Source organism: Chiloscyllium plagiosum, chromosome 6 (assembly GCF_004010195.1).
Source record: "Chiloscyllium plagiosum isolate BGI_BamShark_2017 chromosome 6, ASM401019v2, whole genome shotgun sequence".
NCBI lineage: Eukaryota > Metazoa > Chordata > Chondrichthyes > Orectolobiformes > Hemiscylliidae > Chiloscyllium > Chiloscyllium plagiosum.
This window is the reverse complement of record NC_057715.1, coordinates 91,942,474-91,968,322: the sequence shown is the minus strand read 5'-3', so window position 1 is coordinate 91,968,322 and position 25,849 is coordinate 91,942,474.

Below are 25,849 nucleotides of genomic sequence, written 5' to 3'. Positions count from 1 at the left end.
CCAAGGAGCAGGAGAAGCGACGTTTCGGGCATTGGAAATGGTGGGGGGTGGTGCCAGTGTAGCGCCCCCACCCCCACTCCGGCCTATCACCCTCACCTTATCACCCTCACCTTAACCTCCTTCCACCTATCGCATTTCCAATGCCCCTCCCCCAAGTCCCTCCTCCCTACCTTTTATCTTAGCCTGCTTAGCACACTTTCCTTATTCGTGAAGAAGGGCTCATGCCTGAAATGTCCTTGGATGCTGCCTGACCTGCTGCACTTTTCCAGCAACACATTTTCAGCTCTGATCTCCAGCATCTGCAGTCCTCACTTTCTCCTAGATAAACTGCACAACAGTTAATTAATTCCTTCTGAATCAACTTGTAGAAATAAAGTCTCAATCATTAAATGTGAAAGTCATGAGAGATTAGTGACCTGAAAGACACTGATGACCTATTTTTGCACCAATTGTTGTTAACCCAAAATAAATCTGTAATTGAATTAAAACTTACTTATAAATCTTGTTCTTACACAAAATTCATACCTCGGTGAATTTAAGAAATAAGCTAATTCTGAGATTAGATGCCAATCTAAAATGGGTTTGAACAGTCTATTAGAACATTGAGTGGATTTTTATAGGGGTCTGAATGAGATAGGCTATGGCAAAATTTGTGGCAGAATTAGACGAGGAATCCGGGGAGGCCCATTTTGTCATTGGGAGCATCTCGTTCCATGTTTTCTGCTTTTCAGAAATGATGTGGCACATTTCTTGCCAGAGAGCAGTGAATTGGCAATTAAGGGAAATAATTCCTTTTTAAACACCTAATTGACTGCCCAATTTGCCTCATTTATATTTAGCTTTCTATCTTATCAAATTTGCTAAACAAGCATAACTTTGAGAAAACTTGACCTTGGCAACAGAAATAACTCCACAGAGGCCAGAATCCCATCACCAAGTCACCCTATATTTGCACGTGGAAAGTCCTTGACACTGATGCAGCTCTCTCAGAGCTAACTTTCAAAGTGGCCTGGATGTCTGACAATCCTGTTTAATTTTTTTTTATTTTTTTAAATTTTATTAAACAAATTGCAAAACAGTTTACAAAAAACATTGACAATCCTGTTTAAAACTGTCAGCCGGGGTTCCCTGATTGGACCAGGTTAACAACCTCAACTAAGGAACTCCTATTCTATTAGGTTCACCTGGCTGACCTCGTTATAATCACTACAACAACCACAGGAGGTACCTGGTAAACTCAGCTCACTGCTTGTTCTGAATGACCTCCATGTTGGATACTGGGCATCAACATTTCAGGCACTTTCCATGGGTAATCTAGGTCCAGGAGGTGGCACCTGGTAGAGTCATAGTGTTATAAAGCAGAGAAATAGGCCCTTTAGACCATCATGTCTATACTGACTGACAAATGCTTAATTGCATTAACCCCATGTACCTGCACTGGGTTCATCGTGTAATATGCCCAGGAATCTTAAGTGTTCAACCAGATGCTTCTTAAATCTTGAGAGAGTACCTGCCTCCATCACCCTCTCAGATGGTATGTTCTATATTTCTACTACCCTCTGATTAAAAATATTTTCCTCAGATCTCTTCTAAACCAGTTTTTCCTCACCTTAAACATATGCCCTCTGGCTTTAGACACATCTGCCATGGGGAAAAAATTCTTACAATCTAACCAGCTGTGCCTATCATAATTTTGAATACTTCAATCAGCTACCTCCCCCTTCTCCCAACCTCCAGCCTCCTCTGCTCCAAAGAAAATAAACCCAGCTTTATTCAATCTGTCCTCATAACTGAGACTTTCCAAACCAGACAAACCCTTGGTGAATCTCCTCTGCTCTCACTCCAGTGCAATCACGTCTTTCAGATAGTGTGGCAACCAGAACTGCATGCTGTATTCCATCTGTGGCCTAATCAATCTTTTATAAAGTTGTAACAAGACTTTCTTTCTCCTATATTCTGCAACCTAGCTAATGAGGGCAAGCATCCTGTATGTCTTCTTTATCATCCTGTCTACCCCTGCTAACATCTTCAGGGATTTATGGACTTGTACATCAAGGCCCCTTTGTTCCCTGCTACTCCCTAGGGACTTACCATTCATTGTATACATCCTTCTCTTATTAGACTTCCCAAAATGCCTCACACTTATCAGGCTTGAATTCCATCTCACACTCTCTGCTTAATTTACACCGTCAACAACAACCCCAATTATGGCGTCGTCTATAAATTTACTAATTAAACCATCTACATTCACAACCAAGTCATCAATGTATCTATATAACAGACAGCAAGGGTCCAGCACCAATCGCTGTAGTATACGATTACTCACAGGCTTCCAATCACAAGAACAATCCTCTGCAATCACCGTTTGCCTCCTTCATTTTTTAGGCCAGCCTCTGATACCTGACAAGAGGCTTGGAAGTGGTCAGTAAGTCACTCAGGACAATTACAATCAGGATGGTCTCCACGCAATGAAGGAGGAGCTGAGTGTCAGGCAGCCATTACTGGCTGTGAGTCTTTCTCTTTGATTGGATCTGTTTTCTTTCTGGAATGAGAATGCTACAGGTAGTAAAGGAGATGAAAGAAGATGGCATGGCTATTTCTTTTGATGCAAGTGAGGAGATGTCTGCAGTGAGTGAATAGGCAGCACAGACAACATGCAGGGATAATGCTGTTGGTGGTTGAATGGGTGATGAGTGAAGTAAAATATTGCAGGCAACAATGAGATTGGTATCGCATGAGTCTTGTTGAGAATTGGGTCCAGTAGCAGAGATAGAGCGAGTGTGAGGTAGCAGAGAGAAGATGGTGGCACTTACGCTGGTGGAGCAGAGAACTTCTTACATTACAGTTTTCCTCCAGATGGATGAGACTACTTTAACCTGGGTGGCAACCTTGGACCAGGCTGGCACAGTTGTGGCTTCCACTAATGGTCTTGGGGGAAGCAGTCCTACCCTCTGCCCTAATCCATTCAGTAGGAACTGCAAGTCCCTGTCCACACAAAGTGGGGCACCGAAGTCCCCATTCTGTCATGTCCAGGGAAAATGTCAGCAATCGTGCAAGCAACTCTGGACTAATAGAGCTTGTCCAGATGCAGGACGGACTTTAAAGATAGAGCAGGGACAAGGGAAGTCGCTGAGTGGCACATTGTCTTATGAACAGTGTGTCCTAAGATGGGACTAGAAATGGACTTGAAGAATGCTAGAGAAGTGAAATTGGTATCTTATGAAGGGAGTTGGATAAGATACATTGTGAGAAAACTCATTTGGTCTCACAGTGGAAATTCGTTCAAAAAACTTTATGCACTTGGACATAGCCAAAAAAAAAATTCAATCAAGTCCCTTTTCTTTTACTTCATTGCATGGGGTTTGAAAATCATGATGATAATATGATGAGGTGAAAATCTTATCATTACCCCAATGTGAATCTCAACTCAGTTTCTGGTACCATGTCTCCACAGATATTCAGAATTCATCACTGAATCAGCAATTTTATTCGAAGATCCACAAAAGATGTTATAAACAATGGAAAAACAAAATCTCTGCTACATTGCTCTTGCAGTGCATAAATTGTTGGGTCTGTCCCTGATGTGACCATAATGCCTGATGTGTTCCAATTCCCAGTGAAGATGTATCTCATCGGAATAAGCACCTAAAAATATAACTTCAAAACAGCTTGATTTCCAGGTTCATGAATTGCTATATCAAATTTGTAATCATGCCAGACATCTGCTACTTTCTATAAAATCACATTAAATAAATTACTACAATTGTTCTTCTGCAATAACACATATACTGTCTCCCCTTTTAGAGACCAGGCAGACAATGTACCCATGCAACGTTGGTGTTCTTCAGAAATGTCAGCTTAGATATGTAATGAAATTGGTGTGAAGTCAAAACTCACAACCTAAAGGCATAGAGCAAATGGACTAAACATGTAAGGATTATATAGTAATTACATGGGAGATGCCTGTCATGTTTCATGGCAGCTGGTGACAAGCGGAGTTTCACAAGGGTCCGTGTTGGGACCATAACTATTCATGTTTTACATTAAAGATGAGGGCAAAGGAACTGAGGGCATTGTTGCTCAGTTTGCAATTGACACAAAGATAGGTGGAGGAATAGATAGTAATGAGGAAGCAGAGAGGCTGCAGAAGGATGTGGACAAAAACCGAGAGAACTGTGAATGCTGCAAATCAGAAACAAAAACAAAAAATGCTGGAAAAGCTCAGTCAGTCTGGCAGCATCTGTGGGGAGAAATCAGAACTTAGGAAGGGTCACTCGACCTGAAATGTTAACTCTGAATTCTCTCCGCAGTTGCTGCCAGACCTGTTGAGCTTTTCCAGCAATTTCTGTTTTTGTTTGTGAAGGACTGGACAGGCTAGACTAGTTGGCAAAGAAGTGGCAGATGGAATTAAATGTGAGAAAGTGTGAGGTATGAAGAACACACTTTGGGAGGAAGAACTGAGGCATAGACTATTTTCTAAATGGGGAAAGGCTTCGGAAATCGTAAACTCAAAGGCAGTTAAGAATGTGAGTTCAGCTGGCAGTTAGGAAGGCAAGTGCAATGTTTGCATTTATCTTGAGAGGGTTAGAACATAATGGATATACTGCTGAGGCTGTATAAGGCTCTGGTCAGACTGCATTTGGAAGATTGTGAGCAGTTTTGGGCCCCATTTCTAAGGAAGGACGTGCTGGCCTTGGAGGAGGTCAAGACGAGGTTCTCGAGAATGATCCTAGGAATAAAGGACTTGTCACATGAGGTGTGGTTGAGGACTCTGGGTCTGTATTTGATGAAGTTTGGAAGGCTGAGTGGGACCTCACTGAAACTTTCAGAATACTGAGAGGCCTGGGTAGAGTAGATGTGGAGAAGATGTTTCCACTACTAAGAGAGATGGGGATCTGAGGGCACAGCCTCAGAGTGAAGGAATGACACCTTAGAACTGAGATGAGAAGAAATCTTCGGTGATGAATCTGCGGAACTCATTTACAGAAGAGTGTGGAAGCCAAATCATTGAGTGTCTTTAAAACAGAGATAGAAAGGTTTTTGATTTGTATGGGGATCAAGGGTTACAGGAGAATGGAGTGGAGAAGCACATGAGCCACAATCAAATGGTGGAGCAGACTTGATGGGCCGAATGGCCAAATTCTGCTTCGATTGCTTATTTTTTAGTCTTATTTTCTTAGATTGCAATAAATTAGATTAGATTAGATTAGATTACTTACAGTGTGGAAACAGGCCCTTCGGCCCAACAAGTCCACACCGACCCGCCGAAGCGTAACCCACCCATACCCCTACATTTACCCCTTTACCTAACACTACGGGCAATTTAGCATGGCCAATTCACCTGACTTGCACATCTTTGGACTGTGGGAGGAAACCGGAGCCCCCGGAGGAAACCCACGCAGACACGGGGAGAACGTGCAAACTCCACACAGTCAGTCGCCTGAGTCGGGAATTGAACCCGGGTCTCTGGCGCTGCGAGGCAGCAGTGCTAACCACTGTGCCACCATGCCGCCCACAATGCTATGACTTAACTTCCATCTTGGAAGTACAGATGTTTTGTAACAATCATTCTTCTTTTGTTCTTCCATTCTAAAAAAACACATTAAGCAGCCTCATATATTCTCCTCTCTCCTATAGTTAAGAGTTCATTTTTGCCATACAAAATACCCTTATTATATGGATGGGTCGTTTGTCTGAAAAAAAGACAACTGCTAAATGTCATGGCTAACTCCCATTTGATATCAATGCAGAATTCTGATCTCTTACTCTCAAATGACTAGAAAATCTGAGTAATAAACACTCTCAAAAGAAGATTACTTGCTATCAGACAACGGCATAGCATATGTGTTCCATTGATATTGTATTCCAAGGAAATACTGAGAGTTAGAATGAAAACAAGAAATTTCATCTTGAGGCTCCAACTTCCATATGCTGTTCATACTGATGCAAAATTACTTAGTAAATGTAATTCAACTCCAAGAAGTATTCACATGCTGCATAAAAATAGAATTGGAGTTAGAATAAGTAACCTCTGAAACAATTAAAGTACCTGTAAAAATGACAAGTAATCGTAATAAGATATCTTAACAGTGGACCCTCAACCACAATAAACAGTTGTCTACGTGAACCTAACCTGAGGCATCGTAAATAAGATTATCTCAAATTACCTTTGAATTAGGCAGCTGGTGAATATTTTGGATATTTACTTTGTTTTGACTTTGAAAGTTTTATATAAAGAAAAAGGAAAGGGAACAGGCCAGTGTGTTCCAGGGTCTGCAATATCATTCAATTCGATCGTAACTGATTTTACCTCTATACTTCTCTACTCATCTTTACTCCATACTGTAAGCTAACAGAAATTAAATAGTATCAGTATTTTGTGGGACAATGTTCAAGGTAATTGTGGTCGAAGTAATGGTAGAACACATAAAGAACACATTATGCTTAAAAGTAATATCGTGGATTGAAACTTGCTATGTGAAAAAAACGATCAGTTTATTTATTATATCACAGAATCATAAAATAGTACAACAAAATAGGAGGCCATTTGGCCCATCTTGTCTGCATACTGTGAATTAGAGTCATAGAGAGGTACAGCATGGAAACAGACCCTTCAGTCCAAATTGTCCATGCCGACCAGATATCCCAACCTGATCTGGTCCCACCTGCCAGTACCTGGCTCATATCCCTCCAAACCCTTCCTATTCATATACCCATCCAGATGCCTTTTAAATGTTGCAATTGTACCAGCCTCCACTACTTTCTCTGGCAGCTCATTCCATACACGTGCCACCCTCTGTGTGGAAACGTTGCCCCTTAGGTCCCTTTTATATCTTTCTCCTCTCACCCTAAACCTATACCCTCTAGTTCTGGACTCCCTCACCCCAAGGAAAAGACTTTGTCTATTTATCCTATCCGTGCCCCTCATGATTTTTTAAACCTCTATAAGGTCACTCCTCAGCCTCCAATGCTCCAGGGAAAACAGTCCTAGCCTATTCAACCTCTCCCTATAGCTCTAAAATCCTCCAACCCTGGCAACATCCTTGTAAGTCTTTTTTGAACCTTTTCAAGTTTCACAACATCCAGAATCATTGAGATTTCTTCAAGGGCATACAAGGGACCCATACAAGAAAGACGGGTTGCAGCTAAACTGGAGGGACACCAATATCCTTGCTGGAAAGTTCGCTGGTGTTACTCGGGTAGATTTTAATTGGCATGGCAGGGGGTTTGGGAGCCCGAGCAGTCGGTCAGAGTTTGGAGTGATTGAGGAGAAGGTACAGATTAATTCAAGTAAGTCAGATAGGAAGAACAGGCAGGATCAGGTGAATGAACATAGGACTAGGGGTCCGAAGTGTATTTATTTTAATGTAAGGAGTATAACAGGTAAGGCAGCTGATGTTAGAGCCTGGATTCGTATATGGACTTTCAATGTAGTAGCATTACGAGAGCTGGGTTCAGAGAAGAGCAGAACTGGGAGCTCAGCACTCCAGGGTTTAGATGTTTCAGGCGTGATAGAGAGGGGGAGCTGCATTACACTCCAGGGAAAACAGCCCCTGTCTGTTCAGCCTCTCCCTATAGCTCAAATCCTCCAACCCTGGCAACATCCTTGTAAATCTTTTCTGAACCCTTTAAAGTTTCACAACATCCTTCTGATAGGAAGGAGACCAGAATTGCACACTATATTCCAAAAGTGGCCTAACCAATGTCCTGCTCACCCGCAAGAAAGAACCCACTCTACTCACTACTGTAGACTTACTGTAAGGTCACAGTATCTCTTTCTGTGCTATGACCTCTTCCAAACAGGCTCCTCCAAGATCAGTTGTGAATTTTAGTGTTTGTTAGTTTCCCTGAATTCTTACTTCTTTCCTGATATTGTCCTACTCTGCCACTCTGTCCCCATAAAATCCTACAGTACTATGCCATTCTTTCCCTATATCCTGCAAGTATTTCCTCTGCATCATTCACCCAATTTCCTTTTTAAAGTGCACCATTGAATGTGCATCTATTGCCCTCTCAGGTAGTATATTTAAGTGTGAACCATATCTGTGTTTTTTTTTTTGCCTTGAGTCACTTCTGAATCTTCTGTCAATTGACTTAACTCTGTGGTCTTTGGTTATCGCACCTACAGGAAACAACTTTTCTTTGATGGAAATTATTCCAGGCTTTAAACATGGATATCAAACCATTTTTGAGCCTTCTTTACTCTAAGGAAAACAACTCTATTTTGCCCAGTTTGTCTGTGCTCCAGTATTGCTTATCCCTGGAACCATCTCTTCAGAATCGGCTTCAAAGTCCTAGCAATGCTTCAGTGCGCACTGACCTAGTGTATTAGATCACGTTCTCATAACTTCTTGCCATTTGTTTTGTTCTATGCCTCATTAATAAAACCCAGAATCTCATTAGGCTTCATTTACCAATATTACCTAAGAAAGGCAGTATTGCATATATGAGCATGAGTAATTTTTTTTAATTACAAAAATACACTTTGTTCATGAAATATCTTTATGGACATTTGCAGATATTAAAGCAGACCAATACAGTCAAGAAAAACAAACATTGGAATTTGACATTCCCTGCAGTTCCAAAAAACCAAAGGCATTTCTTACTCTTGGAGGACACTATTAACATAACTGAGGCAATGACAGAGTCTGACAACTGAACAGTTCCTCTTCATACTTCAGCAGAAAGACCTTAATTGGTGCTCTTTCCCCACTACACCTTGGCAGCAGCTGCCTCGGGTTTTAGTGCATCCCTCAGCATGTAGTCCTAGACCTTGGAATGTGTAAGTCTGCAACACCCGGTCAAGGTCAACTCTTTACATTAGAAGATCAACAGGCGTTGGGCGGACCAAAGGGCACTTTTCACTGAGTTGATGGTCCTCCAGGCATAACTGATGATTGTCCCGATATATGTCCCAGGAAAAAGATTCCTAAGTCATGGAACTGCTCAGGAAAAACTTTGATAAAAGCCAATGCATCTCTCCCCAGATCTTATTTGCAAAGGCATATTCCACATTGAGATGTGTGACAGTCTCCTCACTAGTATATCCACTTTGAGAGCAGCGTGTGGTGGTGTCAGAGTCCAGGCATGCGTGAACGGCCTGTCAGGCAGTGCCCTTCTCATCACCAGCCAAGCTACATCTTGGTGTTTTTTTGGAAAATTCTGGTGATGAAACATTTTGACAAATGACTTTGACAGCCGGCTGAGGGAAAAACCCAACAGGATCCAACCTCTCCTTTTCCTGAAGGATCTTGAGGCTGCTACAAGCTAACCACTGCTAGCTGAATGTGTGGTCAAAGTTGTTTTTCTTTATAATGTTTTTTCTTGAAGGACGGGTGATACAGAATAGAATCCCTTCAGTTTATAGAATCCCTACAATGTGGAAACAGGCCATTTGGCCCCACAAGCCCACATTGACCCTCCAAAGAGCATCCCACCCAGGCCCATTCCTCTACCTTATCACTTTACATTTATCCCAGACTAATGCTCTTAACCTACACATCGCTGAATACTATGGACAGTTTAGCATGGCCAATTCACCTAACATGCACATCTTTGGACTGTAGGAGGAAACCAGAGCACCCGGAGGAAACCCACGCAGACACGGGGAGAATGTGCAAACTCCACGCAGACAGTCATCCGAGGCTGGAATCCAACCCAGACAGCAGTGATAACCACTGGAATGATCCAACTACTTGAAGCACCCAGCAGCAATGAGGCCAGAGCATCCTTCACATACCTGGGGACAGATAGAACCACAGTATATTGTGAGATTTGGTGTTTGCGTACTGAGGGTCTGTGCACAGCTAGATGCAGCCGCACACAAAGATGGTCATCTGGTTGAGGACAGTGTCGTTCCACTTGATCTAGAGTTTTATACACATACCCCGGCGGACACGGCCCACATAGATCTCCAGATGAAGTGGAAGATGGCTTGGGTGACAGCAATTGAGGAGGTTCTGGGAGTGGGCCAGATCTGCGCTGAATAAACAGCAGAGAGAGTGCCTCACACCTGATGACCAGGTTTTTACCCACAATACAGAGGGTGCTCCCAACTGCCCAGGTTCCACCTCACCTTCGCAATATGCTCCTCTGAACTATATTCCTAGCACCTTTAGGTACTCTGTACTGACAGTGAAGGGGATAAAGGATCAGTTGGCCAAGTTCCCAAAGAACATGGCCTGTCTCTTCTTCAATTTATCTTGGTTCCCAAGGCCAGTTCGAACTGGTCACTGATGGCCATGAGTCTGCACACTGACAGCAAATCCGAGCAGAAAACAGCAACGTCATCCATATACAGGGAAGATTTGACCTGCAGGCCTCCGCTGTCTGGAATAATCACCTCCCCCCACCGGCTCACATCCTTCCTGATCGACTCTGTAAAGAGTTCTACACAACGCACAAACAAGGCAGGAGAGAGTGGGCAGCCCCGCCTGACTCCCGACCTGATCAGGAAACCTTCTGATTCCTACCCATTGATGAGACTGCACTAGTAAATACTTAAAGGTCAAGGTGAGAGGAAATTAGCTCTCCACCTATGAAATATGGGATTAGCTTTGTGCATTGTGTCCTGCTGGTGCCACTTTTAAGGCAGCCTGTGATTACTTCAGCCCTAAGATTATTTCCCTGTGTTCTACATTTCTTCATCAAAGATTACAAAAAAAACCAAAAGCGGAATTATACCTCCCAGGTAAAATGGAAACAGTGTATTCATTATAAGTAATGATAGACATAATGCACTGGATCTTAAGGCTGTAATCTAATACTAAAGAACAGCTTTACAACTCTTAGATATCTCTCTTACATTTTAGTGCATGATCCAAGCTCTTGAATAGATTATGACTACTTTGTAATCAGCACTAAGTATCCATATTAATAAGAAGGATATTATTGTCATTTGACAGAACCGCATGTTGACGTTTTATGCAGTGAAAATAAAACTTATATTGTGTAAGCGTCAAATATCAATTAAATTTGAAATCATTTTAACATTTGCAAGTTGAGACAAAGAAGGCAATTTTATCTGCCAAGATGACTTGGGGTAGGACAGGCAAGAGGTTAAAATGAAATGACATGCAGATATAACCCTAATTTGACCTCATCAACCCATTTAGTTATTTAAGAGGTGGGTCACTTACTGGGCAGAGGAACAAAATCGATTGGTTTCAGAAGGCTGGCTGGTCACTAAAGACTTCAAGAATTTTTGGTTGCTCCATTTTTATAATTTTAAAAACCTTTTACTCATTACTGCCAGCTTTCCAGCAGAAAACCTGGCTTGTCAAAGGAGGCAGGAGAAAACAAAAGTAAAGAAATGAAGAACAGAACAATACAGGAACAGGCCCTTTGGCCCACCAAGACTGTGCTGACACATGATGCCTTTCTAAACTAAAAAGCTTTTGTCTTTAAGTGGTCTGTGTCCCTATATTTCCTGCCTACTCATGTATCTGTCATGGTGCCTCTTAAATATCGCTATTGTATCTGCCTCTGCCACCTCTGGCAACATATTTTAGGTACTTACCACCCTCTGTGTAAAATAAAAGTCTCCTTTAAACTTACCCTTTTTTAAATCTTAAACATATGCGCTCCAGTAATTGACAGTTCTACCCTGGGAAAAAGACTCAGATGATCCATTCTGTCCCTGCGTCTCGTAATTTTATGAACTTCTAGCACATTGTCCCTCATCCTTAGATGTTCAAGTGATAATAACTCAAGTTTGTCCAATTTCTCCTCATAGCTAATCTCCTCATACCAGGCAACATCGTGGTAAACTGCTTTTGTACTCTCTTCAAAGCCGCCACATTCTTCTGCTAGTGTGGCGACCAGAACTGTACATAATATTCCAAAATGTGTCCTAACTAAAGTTATATACAGCTGTAACATGACTTGCTAATTTTTATATTCTATGCGCCAACTGATGAGGCCAAGGCTGTTATATGCCTTCTTGATCACCTTATCCACTCATGTTGCCACTTTCAGGGAAATGTATGCAAGATCCCTCTATATGTTGATGCTACTAAGGGTTCTGCAATTTACTGTATATTTCCGTACTTCACCAGTATCACTCTACATTTGTCTGGATTAAACTCCATTTGCCATTCCTCCACCCAATTCCCCAGCCTATCTACATCCTGCTGTATCCTCTGGAAATCCTCCTCACTGTCTGCAGCTCCCCCAATCTTTGTGTCATCTGCAAACTTACTAATCAGGCCAACCACATTCTTCTCAAAATCATTTACATCTGTTGCAAACAACAGGGGTCCCAGCAGTGCAAAAAACCACTGGTCGCACATATCCAGTCAGAAAAACATCCTTTGACAGTTACTCTCTATCTTCTATGACTACTGTATCATCTTACCAGCTGACTGCATATCTGATGTGACTTCATCTTTTGTATCAGCCTGCCATGAGGAACCTTGTTGAAGGCTTTGCTAAAGTCCATATGGACAACATCCACCATCCTGCCCTCTTCAATCATTGCTGCCAATTTCTCAAAAAACTCAATCACATCAACCCTGCACTAAGTCATGGTGCCACTTGCATTAAGTTTGTATTTTTCCAAGTATGAGTAAATCCTATCGCTAAGAGTATTCTCCAATAATTTCCCTACCACTGATATAAAGCTCACCAGCCTATAATTTCTCAGATTATCCCTGTTGCCCTGCTTAATCAAAGAAAAACATTGGCTCTTCTCCAATCTTCTGGGGTCAAGATGAGAGTGGTGCTGGAAAAGCACAGCAGGTCAGGCAGCATCCGAGGAGCAGGAAAATCAGTGAATGATTCCTGATGAAGGGCTCCTGCCCGAAATGCTGATTTTCCTGCTCCTCGGATGCTGCCTGACCTGCTGTGCTTTTCCAGCACCACTCTCATCTTGACTCTAATCTCCAGCATCTGCAGTCCTCACTTTCGTCCAATCCGCTGGGACCTCTCCTGTGATGAAAGAGGGTACAAAGGTTTCATTCAAGGACTCAGCAATTTCCTCACCTGCCTCCCACAGCATTGTAGGACAGATCCCATCAGGTCCTGGGAACTTGTCTACTTTTTAAAGCACCTAGCACTATCTCCTTTTATACATTGCAATGCAGTAGAATATCAACATGCCCTTCCTGAGATTCACATGTCCTTCTCCTTTGTGAATACGAATGAAAAGTATTCATTAAGGACCTCACCCACTTCCTCCGATTCCATGCAAAAATTCCCTCCATTGTCCTTGAGTGGACCTACCCTTTCTCTAGCTACTTTCTTACTCCTTATGTATGGATTAAACACCTTGGGATTTTCCTTAATCCTGTTTGCCAAAGACATTTCGTGGCCCCCTTTAGCCCTCCTAATTCCTTGCTTGACTTCTTTCTTGCTTTTTTTGCATTGCTTAAGGACTGTGTCTATCTTCAGTTTCCTAAGCTTTACATATGCATCCTTTTTCTTTTTGACTAAAAAGGGATAGATTTTACAGCACTACCTATGGGTCAGGAGAACCACGAGGGTTTCCATCAGGCTCAACAGGAAACATGCTTCTCTTTCAGCAATTACTGTAAGCACAACCAATTAATTCTTTGGGCCTCTCTAAATTCCTGCCATCGCCAATTGCCCGTAATCTCCCACAAACTCCATAATTCTTCCCTCATCAAAACTTGCCCAGTTATTCCCTTGACCAGAACTTGCCCCTCAATCCTTCACCTCCCCTCCACTGCTGTTAATTTAAACAAGATGTCTGGGAAACTCAGATTTCCAAATTTCCTGGCTGGATCCATCTCTGTCTCCCCATAAATGTTGGATGTAAAAACTATGACAACAAAAAGGTACAGGAGCAGGAGAATCGACGTTTCGGACATAAACCCTCCGTCAGGATTGTTGCAGAGCTTACATTAACAAGTTGCATACTTTACATTAACAAGTTGCACTTGCAGTTAGATATAGGGAGATGAATAATTTCCAATCATTCATTTACTGATGTGCGAATGCTCTTGTAAAAATATAACTATTGCTAGAATTAATGCCAGTGCTAAAAAACAACAAAATTTTGGACTTCATAGAAATTGTAGATTTACGACTGCTGTTAGCAACCATGAGGGACGTTTGCCTTTTCTCATTATCATAATGAAAAGGTTTAAATAGAGCTGAAACAAAAACGGACATTGCTGGAGAAACTCAGCAGATTTAGCAGATAGTTGTGTTCTCCTGGTTCTCACTGATAACCCACTAACATTTGCATCCAAAGGATCATGAGCTGCCATTTCTTCCACCTCCAGCAGTCACTACCAGACATATATTCTCCTCCCTTCCCTAGTCTGCATTTTGCAGGGACTATTTCCCTCTGGGACACGTTGGTCCAACCCTTCTTCAATCCCAACAAATCCCACACCTCTCACAGCACTTTTCCATGCAATCACAGAAGGTGTAACACTTACCTGTTTGCCTCCTCCTACCTCACTATCCAAAGTTTCAGGTGAAGCAGCGATTTACTTGCTCAATCAAGTCTACTGTATATACCAGTCACACTGTGGTCTCCTCGACATCAGGGGGAATAAAATGCAGAACGGGTGACTGCTTTGCTGAATATCTACATTCTTTGTACAGAAAAATGACCTTGAGCTTCCAGTTGCCTGCCATTTCAACACCAACACCACCCACCCCCCAATCCAAGGTTTCTGTCTCAGGCCTGCAGCAATGCTCCAGTGACACTCAGTGAAAACTGGAAGAACAGCATCTCATTTTCCATTTGGGCACCCTGTAGCCTTCAGGACTCCATATCAAACTCAATCATTTTAGAGCATAAGCACCTCCTTCTGTCTCCCCACTCCCCCAGCCCCCCAATCCATGGTCCTACCATAACATGGGTTACTTTCAGCACAGCCAACCTATCTTCACCTACTTATGTTAATTATGTTCCTCATTATTAGCTTTTCTTCCTCCCTGGCTTACAATCAACCATCATTTTTCTGTCTAACTTTCTTTCACTCTCTCTGGGCTCTATTGTCACCTATCTGCTCATTCCTTCCACCCACACCACCCCATCCCTACAAACACTCCCTCACCACACCCTCATCCTGTCATAAATACCACCTTGTCCTAACTACTGTTAGTTCTGAAGAAGGGTCACTGGACTCAAAACCTTAACTCTGCTTTCTCTCCACAGATCTTCAGCATCTGTAGTTCTTTGTTGTGTTATGTAAATAAAGTTGTTTCTTTGTTCTAAAGAGGATTTTGTACTACTCATCAAAACCATTAAGTTAAACTTTACATCTCACTTGCAGTTATTTTCTTTAACTATTCTCCGAACAGCAGTGAGGTGGCCTAGAATATGGTTTCACTAACAGCTGCACTTCATAATATCAGCCCTTGCATTGTTTGATATGCCCTTTGGGTAGTGGTGTAGAAAGGGATTCTGCTCTTCATCACCATCCTATTTACATTGTCCAGCTAAAGAAGAGGTGGCCAGTGAGTTTGCATTTATCTTTGAGCCTGCAGTTAAAATGACCAACCTCCTCCAACAACCCTTTGGAGAGCTTGCCTGGACAGGCCTATTCCAATTTTTTACTTTCCATGTATTTCTATGTCATCTGCATTAAAGGACAGCATTGCAGTGTTAAGTTGCTCTCAGGATTTCATATTGACTTATTAATAAAGTTGCTGTTGAAACAAAACAAAATTAGATGACTACAGCTGCAGTCTTACTTGGTTGTAAAGCAAAGCGAGTGATCTCAATTATATCTTGCAGCTGTTCAGTGCTTGCATCAGTAAAAGGATAACATATTTTATTTTAAATTGAGTAAGGTGATTTTAATTGGCAATGGAGTACGAGTGAGTTTCACTGAATTGCTTTCATTTAGTGTCATATTAGCCACTAGCATCATAATAACAGGACATGCAGTTTGGCAAAGAGAGGTATAGGAGTGGTTGGGCGCTAAAGAGTATAGGGCGGCACAGTTGTTAGCACTGCTGTCTCGCAGTGCCAGGGACCGGGGTTCAATTCCCACCTCAAGCAACTATCTGTGTGGAGTTTGCACATTCTCCCTATGTCTGTGTGGGTTTCCTCTGGGTGCTCCAGTTTCCTCCCACAATCCAAAGATGTGCAGGTTAGGTGAATTGGCCATTCTAAATTGTCCACAGTGTTAGGTGTAGGGGAATGGGTCTGGGTGGGTTGCTCTTCGGCGGGTCAGTGTGGACTTATTGGGCCGAAGGGCCTGTTTCCACACTGTAGGGAATCTAATCTAATCTAATCATACTTGGAGCAGAAGTAGACCATTGGGCCCCTTGATCTGATTGTGGCCCCTGTCTCTTATAACTTTTGACATCCTTTTGTAGATCAAAAATCTATGCAACTTGCCCTGAAATGTTTTCAATGACAACACTTTTCTGGCTTCTGAGTAGAGAATTCCAAAGATTAACAAACTTCTCAAAAAAGAAGATCCTCCTCATCTTCATTTCAAATGACAGAGCCCTTAGTTTGAAACTATTCCCTCTCATTCTAGATAATCACAAAAGAAGTATTCTCTCAGCATTGACCCTCTTCAGCACCCTCAGAATCCAGTTGTTTCAATCACATCACTTCTCATTCTAATGAACTTCAGTGAGAGTAGTCTCAGCTTGCTCATATCCTTCATCCCAGGAATTGGCTTAGTAATCCTTTGCTTGAACTGCCTGAGATGCAAGTATCTTATTCTTCAGTTCTCTGAATGAATGAAAGTCTGACCCAGAGCACCATGACCTCCACCACAGGATATGACAAGGAGGTAGATCCTGAATCCACTCCAGAAAGACTGGGGATTGAACCCTCTGTTGTTGGCAGTGATCTCGTCCCCACTCTCCTTCTTGTCAACCAAGGAGAAAGTGAGGACTGTAGATGCTGGAGATCAGAGCTGAAAATGTGTTGCTGGAAAAACGCAGCAGGTCAGGCAGCATTCAAGGAGCAGGAGAATCGATGTTTCAGGCATGAGCCCTGAAGGGCTTTTCCAGCAACACATTTTCAGCTTCCTGTCAACCAAGCCAACTGGCCCCCTCCACAGCCCTCAGATGTCATTGGAGGGTTGATGCAGGTATATAAATGGAAATTATGGAAGGAACATTTTCAGAGGTATAGAATGGCATTGGGTCTCTAATAGAAATGGCAAAATCTTAAGCTGACTCTCCATTCATTTATTCAGTCCATCAAAATCTCTCTGATGTTCTTCAACCAGAAAGTGAGCAGAGACAAACAGATATAGCATTACGAATGTGTACAGGATTATAGAGAACAACAAACTTTCCATATGCATTAATGTCCTTTAGTAATCCCGAAACTTGGGAATGATGTTCTACTTTTGCCTGAGTGCCCAGATAATTCTTCACCATTGCCTAAGCATTCTGGGCATACTGTTAGAGACAACTGTATTAAATTATGATGTTTGAAGCAACTACACACATAGACCTGACAGTTCTGACAGCAAATCTTCAAGGACAAGCTACCATCTCTGAAAAGATTGTTATCAATAATGTGCAGACATCACTTGAGTCTTTTGAAGAAACGAATACACATGCTATAGTCTTCTAACGATTCACTCACTCTAAACTTGAGAATACGATGTAACAAATTCAAAATGTAATTATGTTGCTAATAAAGTAGAACAGTGATGCCTATCAGCTCTTATGCGATGGTAAAGCAGAACGAGAATCTGAAACTTTGCCAGGAACAAAACTTGTACATAGCATTACAGACAGCAAGGAGGTGAATGAATGTTCTTGTACTTGTTGGTTATTTGCTGCAAAACAAACCCTTTTGAAAAGGTATTATTATACAATTCTTAAGATTGGATTCTATGTGCTGATATTGGTTAACACAGTAAACTGTTTCTGCTATCATATAGCTGTAGATTTTAGAGTTACAAAATTGGAAACAACTTCGGTCCAACTTGTCCATGCCTACCAGATATCCCAAATTAATCTAGTCCTATTTGGCAGCATTTGGCCAATCTCCCTCTAAACCCTTCCTATTCATATACCCACCCGGGTGCCTTTTAAAAGTTGTAATTATACCAGCCTCCATCATTACCTCTGGCAGCTCATTCCATACATGTACCACCCTCTGCCTGAAAAAGTTCACCCTGAGGTCCAATTTAAATCCTTCCACCCTCACCTTAAATCTACGCTCTCTAGTTTTGCACTCCCCTACCTTGGGGAAAAGACTTTGACTATTCACCCTATCCATGCCCGACATGATTTTATAAACCTCTATAAGGTCACCCCTCAGCCTCTGATGCTTCAGGGAAAATACCCCTCGCCTGTTCAGGCTCTCCTGATAGCTCAAGCCCTCCAACCCTCACAACATCCTTGTAAATCTTTTCTGAACCCTTTCAAGTTTAACAACATCTAGCAATGAACCTAGAATTTAATGCAATATTCCAAAAGTGGCTTAACCAATGTCCTGTACTGCCATAACATGACATTCCAACTCCTATATTCAATGCACTGACCAATAAAGGTAAGCGTGCTGATGATTGGGGGGAGAGAGGGGGGGAGAGAGAGAGAGAGAGAGAGAGACAGAGAGAGAGAAAGAGAGAGAGAGAGAGAGAGAGAGAATAGAATACAGAGTGTAGAGATGGGACCCACTTATCCTCTCTTTCTTTTTCACCCTTTCCAACATCAAGACTACTTCTTCCCAGATGCTATCAGTTCTGAAGAAGGGTCACTGCACTTGAAATATTAACCCTGTTAATGTTGCCAGATCTGCTGAGATTCTTCAGTAATTTCTGTTTTCGTTTCAGATTTCCAGTATCTGCAGTCTTTGTTTTAATTTATTGTATGAGTAGGAATTGCTTTTCTCAAACGGTTTTGAATTTAGGAATGCCAGGACATTGAATAAATTTAAGGAGGAGACAGAGTGATTTTTAATTAGTAACAAGTTGAAGAGCGATGGGGATCGGCCAGGAAAGTGGAGTTGAGGCCAGGATGAGATCAACCATCATCATATTAAATGGTCAAACAGGCTCAAGAGACTGAATTGTCTACTCTTGCTCCTAGTTCCTATATACTTTATTCAATCCATCATTCTGTCATCAGGACTAATGCTGTTTTTTCCTAGCTATTTTCAACTCTGTTTTTCTTTCTATAGATGCTGTCAGACCTGCTGAGTTTCTCCATTGCCTGGTTTTGTTTCAGATTTCCAATATCTGATGTTCTTTGTTTATATTTTCATGTGTAACCATGGACAACGGAGAGAAATGGTGCTTTTGGAAGGACATCTAGTTTGATGCAAATCTTTTATGCCTAATGTTTTCAGTCCCTAATGTGAAGAAAATACTTTCAGTTCATGATACAGAGAACTGAGAAAGTACTTGAGTGGAGGTGTTGAAATCGGGTTTAATGCATATGAAGATGAGCTTCTGAGGTGTGCTGTGACGTAAATGCAACCTCTGTAGTTATGAGTTGGAGACTGTGCTTGAAGGTTTGAACTAGTGCAGTTCAGAGTAGGGATCACTGCTGACTTATCATCATGAACATATTGTGAATACTGTTTAAAGAAACCTTGAGTTATGATCCCAGCTCAGAGGAAAAGCAAAATAGGGTTACTGACCTCTTTGGTAATGGAAACAGCTCCTTTGAATCCACTCTATCTTCCCCTCATAATTTTATACATCTCATTTAAACCTCCACTCAGCCACTTCTATTCCAAAGAAAACAGTGCCGACCTATTCAAACTTCACTGACAAGTTAGAATTTCCCATTCCTGGCAGCATCCTCATAAATCTCCTTTGTATCTTCTCTATAGAATATTGTGTTATGTATCCTTTAAGTGCATCATGTTTTAACCCTCAAGGAATTCATTAACATGCAGGTGCAACAACATAGTTCAATATATCCCTTGTTCAGGTATCACATTTCTATAATAACCAGTCCTTGACTCTTTAGGTACAGGTTCCAGCCTGACAACTATCAATGCCTCCACATGGCATACTCAGTTATTTCGCACTCTTGCAGTTGACATGACTGCCTTCGAGCATGTGTCAGTACAACATTTCACTTGTATTGACAAAATGAGAACATTCTTGTGGTAAATTTAAATCTCTGTAGTCAGAACAACAGAATGTTTTCAGAGTATTTTATCCTTAAAAATATTATGTTTGTGTCTTTGTCATTGCTTCAGAAATGATAATAGAAATATTGGGATACCATAATTCTTGCTTATCTCTTTGCAAACGTATTAAAATGAGGAATGATGAACATCGACCTGATTTTGGGAAATACCATGAATTTGCAGGCATAAAGTGAACTTGAGTAGGACTTTATTTTCATATTTGCATTACTTTGAAAACTAAGCCCAACTTCAAACTTCATTTGAAGCATTTATTTTACTTTGAATGTTGTTGTTTAAACTGTGCTGAAATTTGAAGTAATGGATTAAGCCTCCACAGAGAACATAAAAGGTCACTAAAGAGACTCCTACTTGATTTTGCTGTCTGAATTTGATTTAGAATCTGATTCATTTTGCGAAGGTCTGTCTCCTAATTGAAATATGGTGAGAAGGTAAAGCCTTGAGCTGGCCTTTAAATCTTATTTTCATTTGAAAAATGTAACTTAGTATGATCATGGTCATGAGTTGGGGCAACTTGATGGAAAGGTAATGAGGAAAAGATTGGATGACCTCTGAATAGTCAGAAAGATATATAGCACTTGCCACGCTATGGTTCCAGGGATATTTTCCTTCCCTTTGCAATCTGCAACTTGACTTTCTTATACTTTTATGAGTCTTGCTTTGATTTGTAAATTTAGGTGGCCATTATTGATCAGCACAGACTCAATGAGCTGAAGGGCCTTTTCCTGTGCTGTGGACCTCTACTTACTGATATTTGAGTTTGGCTTGTAGATGCATTGGTTATAATCTTCCAAAATTTCTTAAATTTTGTAATAGCTCCAGCATATCAGGAAAGTGTAAATGTTACACTTATTTTCAAGAAAGGAGTGAGACAGAAAGTAAGAATCTACAGGCCAATTAGCCAATATTTGTCTGAGGGGAAGTGTTACGATCCATTACTTAGGACATTATTGCAGGCTACTTAGAAAAATATCATGTGATGAGGCAGAACATTATGTGATGAAAGAGTAATTAATTTTAACTTATTTATTAAAGTTCTTTGAGGATGTAACAAGCAAAGTGGCTGAAGGGGAACGTATAGACCACTTTTATACTCGGATTTCCAAAGGGCCTTTGATACCATATCAAATGTTACTACCTCAAATAAAAGCTCATAGTTTAGTGGGTAACATATTGACATGGAAAAAGAATTGGTTAGCTAACAGGAAGCAGAGAGCATTGACAAATTGGTCTGTTTGGGTCGGCAAACTGCAACTAGTAAATTTCCACAGGAATAAGTACTGGGGCTTTAGCTATTTACAATCTATGTCAATGACCTGGATAAAGAGACTGAATCTATGACTACTACATTTGAGATACCTGGGAGTGGAAGCAAGGCAACCGGGAAACTTCACGTGTCACAGGGCTAAAAGCCAGCTTCCTGATGGCAGGATTTTTAACAGGAAGTGTCAGAATGCCTATTTGCATGAATCTGCATTTCTTGCATGCTTGTTAAAAAAAAATTTGCCAGAATTAATTTCCCCATACCCAATTACATCACCCACAAGTGCGATGAGTAAATTGCATATAGAGCAACTATCGTACTAGAAAGAGTCTTGCTGAGTTCTGAAAGTCAAAGACTCTGTCTTCTCAAACACTGAAGCAGTCCATCTCCAAATTCAGCAAGACCTCAACAATAATCAGGTTTGGGCTGATAGGTTGCAAGGAACATTTATGCCGTACTTGTGCTAGGCAATGGATATCTCCAGCAATAAAAACTGTAACCATCACCCTTGACATTTAATAACATTACCATCATTGAATCTCCCACTATCAACATCCTGGGGGTTACCATTGACCAGAAACTGCCGATCAGTTATCCTAACTAATCTAATCCTATTTGCCAGCATTTGGCCCATATCCTTCTAAACCTTTCCTATTTATATACCCATCCAGGTGCCTTTTAAATGCTGTAATTGTACCTGGCTCCACTACTTCCTCTGGCAGCTCATTCCATATTTACACCACCTTCTACATGAAAACGTTGCCCCTCAGGTCACTGTTACATCTTTGCCCTCTCACTTTAAACCCATACCCTCTAGTTCTGGACTCCCCTACCCTTATTGCAGTAATGCACACAAGCATATAAACCAACCTAACCTGATTTAATAATCATTTATAAAATAACCAAACTTCATCCACTTTAGAAAATTAAGAATTGCTGTCACAATTGTATATTTTATTCATGCACAGAAATTTTTCACAAATGCTAAAAAAAAGAATCAGTTTTGAAAGCCCATGTGTGTTCAGTGGCAGATGACAGAAAGCACAAATTGTTTGAACAGATCACGTTTAGCTTCCAGGCATGTACAAATTAGACATAACATTCTTTCCTACAGATGTTGGAAGAAAGCTATCCATCCTCAAACCAAGGCATTGTTGACAGCCAGTGATTGTATGATTTCTCTGTCATCTTGCTCAGTATCCTTGGAGGAATTTCAGGTACAGAGTGCTAATATGCTTCATTGATTGATATAATAAAGTTTGTACTCTGAACAGTGTTGACCTAATCCACTATTGCTGATCCTTGTATTATATGTTGTTTGCTTTAAACCCTTACACAGTTTCTAAATTGTCAGCTTGCTTGTCGGACAGCCAGTACTGAACATGCAGAAATTTCCTCAAACTAGACGTCAATTATCCAAACGTCAATTATCCAAATTTCTGATTATCCGAACACGATCTCAAAGTTGGGTAAACTGTATTGTCCGAACATTTGATTATCCAAAAACTCTATTATCCGAACAAAATACTCCCTGCCCATGTAGTTCGGATAATCAAGGTTCCTCTGTATTGGGAACCATTGTCCTTGGTTCCGGTCACAGGCTCTATTCCTCAGCCATTAATTCTATATCACATCCTGGAAATTGTTTGAGGTTGAACCTTAGGATTTTATTTGACTTCCGGACTTTAGTAGAGACCATGTTTTGATTTTGAGGGAGTCCAGTAACTTTTAAAAAGAAAGACACATTACCATTTATTAACAGAAAGAATTATGCCAAAAGATTTTATGTTTTAAGACATGAGATTTACAAAGAGATTTACCGAGCAAGACATAAACAAAACAAAGGGGAGAAAGTGAGGTCTGCAGATGCTGGAAATCAGAGCTGAAAATGTGTTGCTGGAAAAGCGCAGCAGGTCAGGCAGCATCCAGGGAACAGGAGAATCAACGTTTCCTGAAGAAGGGCTTATGCCTGAAACGTCAATTCTCCTGTTCCCTGGATGCTGCATAAACAAAACAAATGCTACTAAATCAGAATAATATTTTACAAAACATGTACAATCAATTAGTTTTGACAGTATACTGATTGTTCTACCTTTATTAACAATGAAGAATTCCCCTGTATTTTCTGGGATTTGGAGAGTTCCTTTACGACTGGAGGATTGCAATGTTGATCGAAGAATCAATTAGAGCAATATGGAGGGAGGATGTCTTGGAAAGATCATTAACTGGGGCCATATGGGCAGAATTAAAAACCACATAAGGGCAAAACAAGCGTTTGTGTCTATACTATTGACCTAATAGAGTATCAAATAGGTAATCAAATTTCAGAGAAATGTAAAAATAATAAGGCTGGAATAGAGGATTTTAATCACCCAAATATGAATTGGAATGTTTTAAGAGTGCAAGGTAGGGAAGGAGCAAAGTTCTGAAATTACGTTCAACAGGATTTTCTTTTAGCTGGTATGGTCCCTTGTTGGACTTGGCAATTCTACAATTAATATTCCAAGGCAAGTTCAGGCAGGTGGAAGGCATATCAGTTAGGGAGCATTTTGGAGATAGTCACCATAACTCAGTTAGATTTAGGGTAGTTATGGAAAAGGATGAAGATGGACTGGGAATAAAAGTTCTAAATTGAGGAATGGTTGATTTTACAAGATAAGAAATGATTTGCCTCAAGCTACTTGTAGAACTTGTGAAACTGTGTCAGAACAGTGGGAAGAACTCAAGGAGGAGATAGCACGAGTACAGGACATAAACATTCCTCTAAAGACAAAAGTTGGGAGCAAGACTGGAGAAGTCTGGATATCATGGTAGATACCAAGGCCTCATTATAGCAGAATTCTTAGAGAAGTATAAAAAGTGCAAGAGTGATCTTCAAAAAGGAAATTAGGAAATAAAAGAGAGTGCATGCAAGAACGACAATCACCTGATGAAGGAGCAGCGCTCCGAAAGCTAGTGCTTCCAATTAAACCTGTTGGACTATAACCTGGTGTTGTGTGATTTTTAACTTTGTACACCCCAGTCCAACACCGGCATCTCCAAATCATGCAAAAACATTGGCAGACAGAATAAAGGAACACCCAAAGGATTTTTAAAATATTTAAACAGCAAGGGAATAACAAGGGGACGTGTAGGGACCACTAGGGACCTTCAAGGCAATCTTGTGTGACCTAGAAAGCATGGACACAGTCTTCATTGAATATTTTGCACTGGTCTTCACAATACAAAAGAACAGCACAGGAATAGACATTAGGGTGGGGGACTATGAAATATCGGAAGAAATTAACGTAGAGTGACAGGAGGTAATAACAAGTTCAGCAGCCTGAAATATGGAATAGAAGTGCAGGGCTGGATGTGATGTATTACAGATTGTTATCGGAGGCAAAGGAGCAGATACCAGAGGCCCTCGCTGTAATTTTCAAATCCTCTCTGGCCTCATGAGGTGCCGGAAGACCGGAGGACTGCTTTACTCTTGTTTATCAGCCTCTCAAACTGGGTGGGTCCATTACCTTATTTAAAAGCTTCATGCACTGAACTAAAAGTTACTCTGCTTAAGCATATGGTTCAAGAAATTAGATATTTTTGTAACAACCAGCTAAAGTGTCAGGAAAGATTTAAGTTAATCATGAAAGAACTCAGGTATCATAAGAAAATACTTCCTCAATTTAATGTCAGAGAGATCATTCACAGTCAGGTTGGAAAGCATTCATCAGTGTACAGTCAATGGTGATCACAATTCTCTGGAACCTGTTTATTTTTAACAACCTCTCAGGATGTCTAAAGTGGAATAAGATACATTGGGGTTGACCATCAGTGTGTTTGCAATAATGGGTAGAAAATACTGAAACTGTATGAGAGTTTGTGAATTTTAAGCATTATGTAACTTACTTCCAAAAATATGCCTATACTCATGTTTTTGGTGAACTTTTACACTGGTTCAAGATTCAATTCATCTGAAGTTCATCCACAAAACTAAGCACTTCACAGTTGAAATTGCAAGGTTCTGTCAGTTTCACGTTTTGAGCATACTGCTAAAGTTGTGCTCATTTTCCAATAAATTAAGTTTATCCCCCTCCGTCCACGCATCAATGAATTTAATACGCGTCGTGACGTCAAACACTTCTTCCGCCGCCTCCAAGCTTACTTTTTCAATCAGGACTCCCACCCACCTTCCGAGGGCCCCTTCATCCGCCTCCAACACACTCCATCCAACAGGACACCTTGTGTTGGCCTATTACCGGCCCTCGATCTCTTCATTTCCAACTGCCGCCGGGACATTAACCGCCTCAACCTGTCTACCCCTCTCCCCCACTCCAACCTCTCACCCTCACAACGTGTAGCCCTCCACTCCCTCTGCTCCAATCCCAACCTCACCATCAAGCCAGTAGATAAAGGGGGTGCAGTGGTAGTCTGGCGCACTGACCTCTACACCGCTGAAGTCAGACGCCAACTCGAGGACACCTCCTCCTACCGACCCCTCGACCATGACCCCATCACCAAACCATCATCTCCCAGACCAT